The 12,477-nt window shown below is 35.2% G+C and overlaps 1 protein-coding gene across 13 annotated transcripts in view; it reads left to right on the top strand.

The window, feature by feature from the left end:
- Nucleotides 1–12,477, top strand: part of PEAK1 (pseudopodium enriched atypical kinase 1) — a 311,689-nt gene that overhangs the window by 118,237 nt on the left and 180,975 nt on the right. The gene's annotated exons all lie outside the window — the stretch shown is intronic.

Genomic DNA, 12,477 nt, shown 5'->3' with positions numbered 1-12,477 from the left:
AGCTACTTTGGAAAACAGTTTGACAGTTTCTTGCAAAACTAAGAGTGGCTTACCATCCAAATCAGCAAGCATGCTCCCAGATGTTTACCCAACTAATTTGAAAACTTATATCCACCAAACCTGCACACAAACATTTACAGCAGCTTTATTCATAATCTCCCCAAACGGGAAGCAACCAAGATGTCCTTCAGGAGGTGAATGGATAAACACCCATACAATGGAATGTTATTCAGTGATAAAAAGAATAAAGATACTAGGCCATGAAAAGGCATAGATAAATCTTAAATGCATATATTGCTCAGTTATAAAAGCTGAAAATGCCATGTACCATGTGAGTTCAGCTATATAGCATTCTGGAAAAAAGTTAAAAAGAAAAAAAAGAGTGAGTGAAAACATCATTAGTTGCCAGAAGCCTGGGGGAGCAGGCAGTTGTAGGAAAATGAAGTACAGGGGCTTTTTTTAGGGCACTACAACTATTTTGTATGATAGTCTAAGGGTGAATATAAGATATTAAGCATTTGCCAAAATCTATAGAAATTTACAACAGAAAGAGTGGACCTTAACATATACAAAAATTTTAAAACTCACTTAAAACCTCAAGGATTCCATGATTAAATATAAAATGTGACAAAGTTGCAAATAAATGAAACAATATTACTGAAGGGAGTGGAAGAATAAAGTGCTACCCTATGTAGCTTTGGAAATGAGTGGAACCTTTAAGACTAAAACACAAAAAGAACTATATCCATAAGCACTGTACTTTAGTTGATAAAGTTCATTTACACAGAAGGCGGGATATGGAGTAAGAATTCTGAAACTGATATATAAGTGTTGGAAGTCAGGTTTCTCACTGTCATAGTGTACAGGTAAGCAAGAAGAGGCTAGAACCATCCATATGGTAATGGATTAGAGCTGGAGACAATAAGAGTTCATGTTTAACTTCACATAGATACAGATGGTTACATATAGAGATGGTTATACAGGCATACCTTGTTTTATTGCATTTCACAGATAACTGCATTTTTTACGAATTGAAGGTTTGTGGCAACCTTGCATAAAGCAAGTCTGTAGGTACCACTTTTCCAACAGTGTTTGCTCATTTTTGTGTCTCTGTGTTACTAATACATTATGGTAATTCTTGATGTATTTCAAGTCTTACACCAGAAAAAAGATGATAACTCTCTGAAGGCCCAGGTGATGGTTAGCATTTTTTAGCAGTAAAAGTATTTTTTAAAATTAAGATATGTACATTATTTTTTAGATAGGATACTTTTGTGCACTTAATAGACTGCAAGGCAGTGTAAGCATAACTTTTAAGTGCACTGGAAAACAAAAAAATTTGTGACTTTGTTGCAATATTTGCTTTCTTGTAGTGATCTGGCACTGAACCTACAATGTCTCTGAGGTATACCTGTAGGTATTTGTATATGTATACATATATAGATAGATGTAGATCTATGTCTAATTGCTCTGTCAGCTGAGAGGGCCTAGAAGCAATGAAACCCCAATAGCAATGACTACACCTAGTGTGCAAATTTTGGTTTCTAATACCATTCTCCATTAAGAGGAATCAGGGCTTTTTGGAGACATGGTTGATTCTCCCACTGGGGTAGGAAATACACAGGATGAGTCTACAGCATGTTGCAGTGGCAAACAAACAAACAAACAAACAAAAAAGCAAAAACATATTAGCAGGAGTATACCAAAGGGACAAAAGAGCCAATTGAAAGATCTTCCAGTGACCAAAGCTATAACAGTTTGAGCAACAAAATAAAGTAGTATTAGGTTAAAACCCCAAGTGTAAAGTAATGCCTCCCTAGTAATATAAGCAAATGATTAATGTTGACCTTGAAGAAAACTAGACAATCCCCCATAGAAGAATTCTAAATAATTTATTTAGCCTTCCCACCCTCTGTGAAGTGGGACGTAACTCCTCACTGCTTAAGTTGAGCTGCTCGTGGTGACTTTTCTCCAAAGAGCACGGCACAGAAAGGGTGACATTTTAGTGCCCAAACCAGACAAAGTGTAATGCCAGGTGATCATGGTTAACATCAACAGCGATAAGTCATATTGATAGTATGTACCCCTGATAGGGTATCATACAAGTGACACTTTGGTTTTCCTCTCTCAAATACTTTATCCAAGCCTAACCATGAGAAATCAAGTCACACAGAATATCTGACAAGTAATCCTCAGAACTGTAGAGTTCATGGTAGGAGGTTGAATGGTGATGCTCCTCAAAAGATGTATCCATGTCCTAAGCTCCAGAACTGATTTTATTTGGTAAAAGAGTATTTGCAGATGTATTTAAGTAAGGAATTTGAGATGAGATCATCCCAGATTATCTGGGTGAATTATAAATCAAATGACATGTCCTAATAAGACACAGAGGAAAAGACACATATAGACCAGAGAATAAAGAGGCAGAGAATTTAAGTGAGTCAACCACAAACTGAGGGATGGCTTTAAGCCACCAAAAGGTAGAAGAGGCATGGAATGATTTTTCCTGAAGGCCTTCAGAGAGTTTGGCCCTGCTGAGACCTTGATTTCAGGATTTGTCTAGTTGCTCAGTTGTATCCGACTCTTTTACAAGCCCATGGACTCTACCTCACCAGGCTTTTCTGTCCATGGGATTTTCCAGGCAAGAATACTGGAGTGGGTTGCCATTTAGGGCTTGTGGCCTGTAAAACTGTAAGAGAACAAATTTCTCTTTTTTTAAGTTGTTAAGTTTATATTAATTTGTTATAGCAGTCACAGGAAACTAATACAGTCATCAAAGACAAGAAAAGTTTGAGAAGTTGTCACAACCAAGAATAGCCTCAGGAGACATAACTACCTAAATGTAATATTATGTCTTGGATGGGATCCTGGAACAGAAAATGGATAGCAGCAAAACTGAGAATATCCGAATAAAGTACAGACTTTAGTTAATAATATTCATATTGGTTTGCTAATTTTGACAAGTGTCCCTTAGTAATATAGGATATTAATAAGGGAAACTGCATGGAGGACACATGAGAACTCCACTGTCTTCACAACTTCTCTATACATCTAAAGCTGTCCTAAAATAAACAATGTATTTAAAAAGAAAGAAAAAGGAAGAGGCAACTTTCCAGGGAATACAATGAACCCAGAATGTTCTACTCCCAGAGCAAGTGTCTACTTGCTGTTGTAATTATGTGCTGGGGGAAGCGTGCCTATTAACTGGACTCCTCTATTTCTTAAACAGAGCGTGTAGTCAGCCTTGCTGTTCAAGGCAGATGAGGCTACTGGGGAAACAGACCTATCCAGCTACAGAGGGAATCAGTGCAAGTCACCCATTCTAAACAAAGTAGCCCCTTGGCTTTCTTATTACTGTCCTTCTTTCCTTCCTGAATAATTCAGTCTGGGAGTCATGAGACAGGACCTGGAAAGGTAGATGTGCTAGGGCTTCTTGAAGAAATGGCTGATTCTAGGGCTACCGTAGAGAAAGAACATAACAAGATATGCTGGACACATCATCCTGTGCCAGAAAGTAAGGAATTGTTCACAGAGTGAGGGGTTGTAACTAAAGGGTACAGAAGTCACCTTCAAGAGGCACTTGCTGGCTGATCTTAGAACACAATGAACATCAGAATAATAATCCTTATCAAATTATAGCCTAGTGAATAAAATAGAAATTTGTAGTGGTGGAATAAATTAATGGAGAGAAGAAATGGAAATACAGAAATAGAAATACTGAAATACTGTGATTTTTTATTCCCCCCAAATTGCTGAAAATGTTCGTTCTCTCTCATGTTGCTAATTCAGTATGTAATCACAAGTAAACCAACAATACATCTTTGTTCCATATTTGTCTAGTTTAAAATTAGCTAGATAATTTCTAGATAGCTAGAATCTCTGACAGAAGTACAGTTGTTAAACTATTTTAAAATGGCTGAGTGTTCCTAAAAACTTTAAATTGAAAACCTAAAACAATAAAAATAACTGCCTCCTTGGAGACCATGTGTTTAATAGTACCTTAAAATTGTAAACTATAGTGCTTATGTTCTTTGGATGATTGAAGTACCTGGAATATAGTAGGTTTGATAACTAGTTGCTGTGAAATGAATGTTGAATAATCTAAAAAGGTTGAAAAAGACTGGCATTAATTTCTCACTGAGAAAAAAGAAATGTCGTTCTCATAGTATTCAGTTCTTGTTTTCTACTCAGTAGAGAATTTGGGATATGATTTAAATGAAAGGTACTCATGTTAATCTTGAATTGAAATCACACAGAGGGAAAAAAACCTAATCGTTAAATAGCAAGATCAATTTCATTTTCTTTGCCACAATTTTTAAAAAATGTAGCATGCAGCATAGCTGCAGTTCTCATTGCCCATTTTAAAAGAGACTTTTAAAATCTATTACCATTTAAAAACCTCTGTTACTAAGTCTATGATGCTGCCAGTGGCTGGTGGCAAACTGGAGAGTGATTGACATGGTATATTACCTAGTTTACTTTCTTAGATCATAGGAGAAATCCTTTCCAGCTCATAGATTTTTTTTTTTTTTACATTGTTATATCCCTGTGGCTGCCAGGAAAATAGAAAATTCTACCTATTTATAGCAGAATTCCTTCTTTGCAACCAGTTTTCTTTTTCCTCAAGCCATCCTCCCCAGCCCAACTCACAGTCAATATTATGAAAAGATTGGTATATCTGAGCTTGTAAAATCTGAAATCTCTCTGCAGTCAGTCCATCCAGGTAAACAAATACCTTGGTTATAGGAAATGACAGTAATGTCATGTAATAATTTCCTGTAGGAGCTGAAATATAGGAAAATTTTTTCCTATAGGAGCTGAAATATAGGAAAATGTGAAGCAGTATCACTGAGACTTTTGAGGTAAAAACGCAATATATTTCTTCTTTTTTTTTCATCCAATCCTCAGATTTCATGTGCCTACAGATTTTAAAGAGTTACTGAGACATTGCACTAGAGAATCCCCTGTGAGAAATATTTTCACCTGCTTGACCGGGACTATTGACAGAGTGATTGATTTCCTCCAGGGAGAATGAGCTGTTATGTTAGCTGAAGTGACAAATGCTTTGGGGACATGGCATTCACAGATGTTAGTAACACATTCCTTTGCTGTGTGGCTAACAGAAGTTTATGAGAGCATACATTTTTTATTGCAGCTTAGAGTGAGTTTGAAATGAGAATTTTTACTTCACTTACCATTTGAAGCAGTGGAAAATGTTGATTTTAAGTGCTTCTGTGAAATATGTGCTTTTTTCCTATGAATGGCTGAAGTACTTCTCCATAACATCCATCAAGTCAGCTATTCCAAGAGCATCCACATTCTGTGTGTATCCTGAGAATTTTAAGAGACAGAAGTCATACTAAACTCTTCCAAATTCAATTTGATATCCTAACTGGGAATGACAGTGGAACATAGTCTAGACCTTTCAAATCTGCATTTTTTTTTACAGCTGATTACTTCTGATTAAGTCCAATTTTGTCCATTTTATACTAGGCTGGAATTTTTATCTTTGGTTTCAGAATATGACAATGGTTGGTCTCCTGGTGCATTCTCTCTATGGCAGTACCTGAGTGAGCAGTACCTGGTACTTTAGGCCAAAGTTCAAAGTGTGTGTGTTTATGTAGGTTCATTCCTCGCTCTCTTCCTCTCTTTCCCTCTCTTCCTTCCTTCTTCTTTTTATATTTTCTTCTTCCAATGACATTTATATTTTCCTTGTTTCCTAGTGGGTCATTTACACTTCCCTCTCCCCCACCCTCACGCTCCTTTTAATTTTTTCCATTTTTTTATTGTGCTAGAATACATTTAGCATAAAATATACCATCTTAACCATCTTAGGTATACAATTAGTATTAAGTACGTTCATAATATTGATGAACTGTCACCATCACCCATCTCTGTAACTCCTTCCATTTTGTAAAGCTGAGACTCTTTACCCAGTAAATAATAACTCCCCATTCACCTTCCCTCACCCAGCCTCTGGCAACCATCTCTCCATTGCTTTCCAGTTCTGTATAACTGGAGTCATACAGTATTTGTCTTTTTGTGACTGTATTATTTTACTTAGAGGAATCTTTTCAAGATTTACCCATGTTGTAACATGTTGCAGAATACCCTTCCTTTTAAAGAATGAATGATATTCCATTGTATGTATATACCTTGTTTTATTTATGCATTCACCTGTCAGTGGACACTTAGATTGCCTTCTCATTTTTTCTTTTATTAGTAGTGTTGCTATGAGTGAGTATACAAATATCTTCTCAAGACCTTGCTTTCAACTTTTTGGGGTATGTACCCAGAAGAGGAATTGCTGGATAATATTCTAATTTTTGTGGAACCATACTGTTTTCCACAGGAGCTCATATCATTTTAAGTTCCCACCAATAGTGCCAAACGTTTCATTTGCTCCACATCCTCACCAACACTTGTTACTTCCTATTTGTTTTTTCAATAGCAACCATCCTAATGAATGTGAGGTGGTGTCTCATTGTAGTTTCGATTGATTTTCATTTCCTAAATAAACAGTGGTGTTTAATTTCTCGTGTGTGTTTTGGCCACTTATATACCTTTGGAAAAATGTATTCAAGTTCTTAGCCCATTTTTGAACCGAGTTGTTTGGTTTTGTTGTTGTTGAGTTTTGAGAGTTCTCTATATATTCTGGAGATTAATCCTTTATCAAGTACATGATATGCACACATGCAGATACTTTCTCCCACTCAGAGGGTTGTCTTTTAACTCTTGGGTAGTGTTTTGATGCACAAAATTTAAAAATTTTCACAAAGTCCAATTTGTTTATTTTTCCTTTGGTTGCCAGTGCCTTTGTTGTTATATCAAGAAATCACTGCAAGATCCAATGCTGTGAAGCCCCTGCCCTATCTTTTCTTCTATGAGTTTTATAGTTTTAGGTTTTACATTTAGATCTTTGGTCCATTTTGAGTTAATTTTTGTGTACGGTGTTAGGTAAGGGTTGAACGTCATTCTTTTGCATGGTGGATATCCAGTTTTACCAGCATCATTTGTTGAAAAGACTGTCACTTCCCCATTGAATAGTCTTGGCACCCTTGTCAAAAATTGTTTGACCATGTATACAAAGGTTTATATTATATTTCATTGGTCTTTTTGTCTTTTTTTAATGCTAGTGCCATACTAGCATTGTCATAAATTTTAAAACCACGATGTATAAGTTCTCTAGCTTTGTTCTTCTTTATTCAAGATTGTTTTGGCTCTTCAGAGTCCCTTGAGAACTCATATGAATTTTAGGATGACTTTTTCTATTTCTGCAAAAATATTATTTGAGATATTGATAGAGATGGCACTGAATCTATAGATTGTTTTGGGTAGAATGGACATCTTAACACAACTAACTTTTCCAGCCCATTAAGATGGGATGTATTTCCATTTATTGAGCTATTGCTTATTTTCATTCAGTGATTTTTTTTTGTCGTTTTCAGTGTACAGGTGTTTCATCTCTTTGGTTAATTCCTATTTTATTCCTTTTGATATTACCATAAATGGAATTGGTTTTGTTTTTTTCTTTTCAGATTGTCCATTGTTAGTTTATAGAAATGCAATTGATTTTTTTTTTTTATGTGTTGCCTTTTATTTCTTTCTTTTGCCTAAATTACTCTAAGTAGAACTTCCAGTACTGTGTTGAATAGAAGTGGCAAAAGCTGACATCCTTCATTTATTCCTGATCTTAGAGGGAAAACTTTCAGTATTTCACCATTTAGTGTGTTGTTCCCTGTGAGTTTTTTCTTTTTTTGTATATTGTTTTTGTTATGTTGAGATTAATTTCCTTCTGTTTTTAGTTTGTTGAGTGTTTTTTTTTTTTTTTTTTGTTGTTGTTGTTGAGTGTTTTTATCAAGAAAGAATGTTGAATTTTGTCAACTCCTTTTTCTACATTGATTAAGATCATATTTTTCCCCCCTTCTTTCTGTTAATGAGCCTCCCACCCCGTGGCTCAGCAGGTAAAGAATCCACATCAATCACTTGTCGTATGTTGAATGGTCCTTGTGTTCTGGGAGTAAATCTAACTTAGTCAAGATGTGTCATCTGATTAATGTGAATTTGGTTTGCTATTTTGTGGAGCATTTTTGTTTCACTGTTCTTTTAAGAGAGATTGGTTTGTCATTTTCTTTTCTGTAGTGTTTTTGTCTGGCTTTGGTATTATGGTACTGCTGGCTTCATAGATGAAGTTAGGAAGTATTTCCTCTACTTTGATTTTTGGGAAAAGTTTGAAAAGGACTAGTATTAGTTCTTATTTAAATGTTTGGTTGATTTCACCAGTGAAGCCATCAGGTATAAGGCTTTTCTTTGGGGAGAAATTTTAATTACTGATTCAATTTCTTTACTGTAGGTCTACTCATATTTTCTATTTCTTTGTGTTTCAGTCTTGGTAGGTTTTGTTTCTAGGAATTTGTCCATTTCAGGTATGTTTTCTAATTTGTTCACAGTACTTTTTTATAATGCCTTTTATTTCTGTAGAATTGGTACTAATGTCCCTACTTCTACCTCCCACCCCAAGGCACAGCAAATAAAGAATCCACCTTCAATGCAGGAGACACAGGAAATGCCGGTTCAATTCCTGGGTCAGGAAGATTCCCCTGGAGAAGGAAATGGCAACCCACTCCAGTATTCTTGCCTGGAAAATCCCACGGACAGAGGAGCCTTGTAGGCTACAGTCCATGCAGTCCCAAAGAGTTGGACATGACTGACGACTAACCACAGTGCCCCCACTTCCATTTCTGATTTTAGTAATTTGAGTCTTCTCTCTTTTTTTCTTTGTTCTTCTAGCTATATGTTTGTCAGTTTTGTTGATCTTTTTAAAGAACTAGTTTTTGGGTTCATTGATTTTTCTTTTTTTCTCTACTTCATTTATCTCTGCTCTAACCTTTATTATTTCCTTCCTTCTGCTAGATTTAGTTTTAGTTCTTTTTTTTTTTTTAGTTAAGTTATAAAGTTAAGTTGTTAATTTGAGATCTTTTCTGTTTTTAAATGTAAGCATTTATAGCTATAAAATTTCCCTGCATTCCATGAGTTTGGATATGTTATGCTTTCATTTTCATTTATCTCTAAGGGTATTCTAATTTTCCATGTGATTTTTTTTCTTTGATCCATTGGTTGTTGAAGTGTGTGTTGTTTAATTTCCACAAATTTGTGGATTTTCCAGTTTTACTTTTGTTGTTTGTTTTTAACTTCATTTGTGGCCCAAAGTATGGTATGTTCTGGAAAATGTCCAATATACACTTGAGAAGAATATGTATATTCTGTTATTGTTGGTTAGAGCATTTGCTATTTGTCTGTGAGATGTAGTTGGTTTATCGTGTTAAATCTTCTATTTCCTTACTTACCTTCTGTCTGGTTGCTCCTGTCCATTATTATGAGTGGGATATTGAAATTTCCAACTATTATTATGTAATTGTCTATTTCACCTTTTGATTTTGTCATTTTTTTCCTTCATATATTTTGATGGTCTGTCAATAGGTGTTTAACATTCATAATTGTATCTTTCCACTATATTGAACCTTTTATTATTTTAAATATAGTATCCTCTTTTTTAAGAGAAAATAGTGTTTTAAAAAGCAATGAATCGATTTACACGTATTCCGAATTTATGGCTGATTCATATCAATGTATGACAAAACCCACTGAAATGTTGTGAAGTAATTAGCCTCCAACTAATAAAAAAAAAATAAATTAAAAAAAAAAAAAAGCAATGAGTCTTTAAGTTAATATATACTTCCTCCTCCATCTGTAAAGTTAGGTATTTTAAATAGTTCCTCATTGTAAATGTATCACTTATAACTCTTATTTGTACAAACATTGACAAATAATTTATTCTTTATATCAAGTACTTCAAAATTCTTATTGGAGAAGTATTCACTGTTGAAGTTTTAGCTGATAAAGGTATTTTTGCATATAAAACAGGAAGAGAAACATTGTGTTTCTCCCTGTTTAAGAATCAAAGTTGTTGAAACTGAGTGAATGGTGCTATGAAACATAAGCTCATTCTCTCTGTTCTAACATTTTGGTTTCTTATTAAAATAGATGTTCCTCCTGTGGACATAACTGTACAGTAAGAAGTCTGACCCACTGTTGGAATTTTCTAGTTCTGCTTATGACCTAATGATGCTTTATGCAGTGCTGTGCTGGAATTCAGTGGCCTACAATCTTGATGCAGTTTTTTTTTTTTTTTTTTGTATTAAGATGAGTCAGTTTTCAGTATTAAATAATTCCTTGGTAACCTACACAGAGAATAATTTCTGCTTAAATGAATCAGGAAATGGTAAGCCTTTAATAATAAGCTTAAGGTATTTGAATGTTTGAAAAGTGAGAGTTAATTAAACAGACTTGTCAGAAGGTTGTATTTTTCTTCAAAGCAGCTGTTGTCTCCAAATCCAATAAAAGTGAAGATGCAACAGTTCTTACTATAATATTCCAAGGAGATTTTATTGGCTTAGAACTGTCGTTTTTCTCTTCTTCAATACTGACCACTGTTTTTTTGTTATGTTTATGCAATACTTATTATAATGTAATGTTCTTTTATATGAGGAAATATACAGCTTAATAAAAACCTGGAAAACAGGCCATTGAGGTTATAATTTATTAGAAATAGTTCTCACCACCAATGTTGCCTGTGTGTATGAACTATAAGGTCACCTTGAGGGGTGTTCTTTATAAGCTCAATCAGGGTTATTAAAGCCAGAGGAAAATTAATATTCAGTGCTTCTACTGTTTTATGTCTCACTTGACTTAACTTAGAAGTGCTTTAGGACCTTGGCCTACTTTAGTACTATTCATTTGTTGGTAGTAATTATTAATTGATGCATTGGGATTTGATGTCATCTGTTCTTGTTAACTAGTTTATTTTGTTTTTCATATCCTGCTTTGTGTGTATTATAGAATTGCATTGAGACACCAATTTTATTTTTATGAAGCCTTCTTTCTTTAATATGTACAGTTATTAGTTTACTTCCCTATAGTCATGAAAGAAGCAGGGCCAAGTCCAGAATCTCATCTACCCTTGGACTAATGCCCAATATCTATACTAGATATTGATAGTGTTTAATTTTTAATTGATACTATTGGTGTGCTGGATGGTGTATCACTCTGCATATATTACATAAGAATTGTAAGTTTCCTCTCAAGACTTAACAGAACCACTTTTTTTTTTCTTTGTTTTTTTTTTTAATTAGTTGGAGGCTAATTACTTCACAACATTTCAGTGGGTTTTGTCATACATTGATATGAATCAGCCATAGATTTACACGTATTCCCCATCCCGATCCCCCCTCCCACCTCCCTCTCCACCCGATTCCTCCGGGTCTTCCCAGTGCACCAGGCCCAAGCACTTGTCTCATGCATCCCACCTGGGCTGGTGATCTGTTTCACCATAGATAATATACATGCTGTTCTTTCGAAACATCCCACCCTCACCTTCTCCCACAGAGTTCAAAAGTCTGTTCTGTACTTCTGTGTCTCTTTTTCTGTTTTGCATATAGGGTTATCGTTACCATCTTTCTAAATTCCATATATATGTGTTAGTATGCTGTAATGTTCTTTATCTTTCTGGCTTACTTCACTCTGTATAATGGGCTCCAGTTTCATCCATCTCATTAGGACTGATTCAAATGAATTCTTTTTAACGGCTGAGTAATATTCCATGGTGTATATGTACCACAGCTTCCTTATCCATTCATCTGCTGATGGGCATCTAGGTTGCTTCCATGTCCTGGCTATTATAAACAGTGCTGCGATGAACATTGGGGTACACGTGTCTCTTTCAGATCTGGTTTCCTCAGTGTGTATGCCCAGAAGTGGGATTGCTGGGTCATATGGCAGTTCTATTTCCAGTTTTTTAAGAAATCTCCACACTGTTTTCCATAGCGGCTGTACTAGTTTGCATTCCCACCAACAGTGTAAGAGGGTTCCCTTTTCTCCACACCCTCTCCAGCATTTATTGCTTGTAGACTTTTGGATAGCAGCCATCCTGACTGGCGTGTAATGGTACCTCATTGTGGTTTTGATTTGCATTTCTCTAATAATGAGTGATGTTGAGCATCTTTTCATGTGTTTGTTAGCCATCTGTATGTCTTCTTTGGAGAAATGTCTGTTTAGTTCTTTGGCCCATTTTTTGATTGGGTCATTTATTTTTCTGGAATTGAGCTGTAGGAGTTGCTTGTATATTTTTGAGATTAATCCTTTGTCTGTTTCTTCATTTGCTATTATTTTCTCCCAATCTGAGGGCTGTCTTTTCACCTTGCTTATAGTTTCCTTTGTAGTGCAAAAGCTTTTAAGTTTAATTAGGTCCCATTTGTTTATTTTTGCTTTTATTTCCAGTATTCTGGGAGGTGGGTCATAGAGGATCTTGCTGTGATTTATGTCGGAGAATGTTTTGCCTATGTTCTCCTCTAGGAGTTTTATAGTTTCTGGTCTTACATTTAGATCTTTAATCCATTTTGAGTTTACTTTTGTGTATGG

Source organism: Dama dama, chromosome 13, assembly GCF_033118175.1.
Source record: "Dama dama isolate Ldn47 chromosome 13, ASM3311817v1, whole genome shotgun sequence".
Lineage (NCBI taxonomy): Eukaryota > Metazoa > Chordata > Mammalia > Artiodactyla > Cervidae > Dama > Dama dama.
This window is presented reverse-complemented; position numbering and strand designations above follow the sequence as displayed.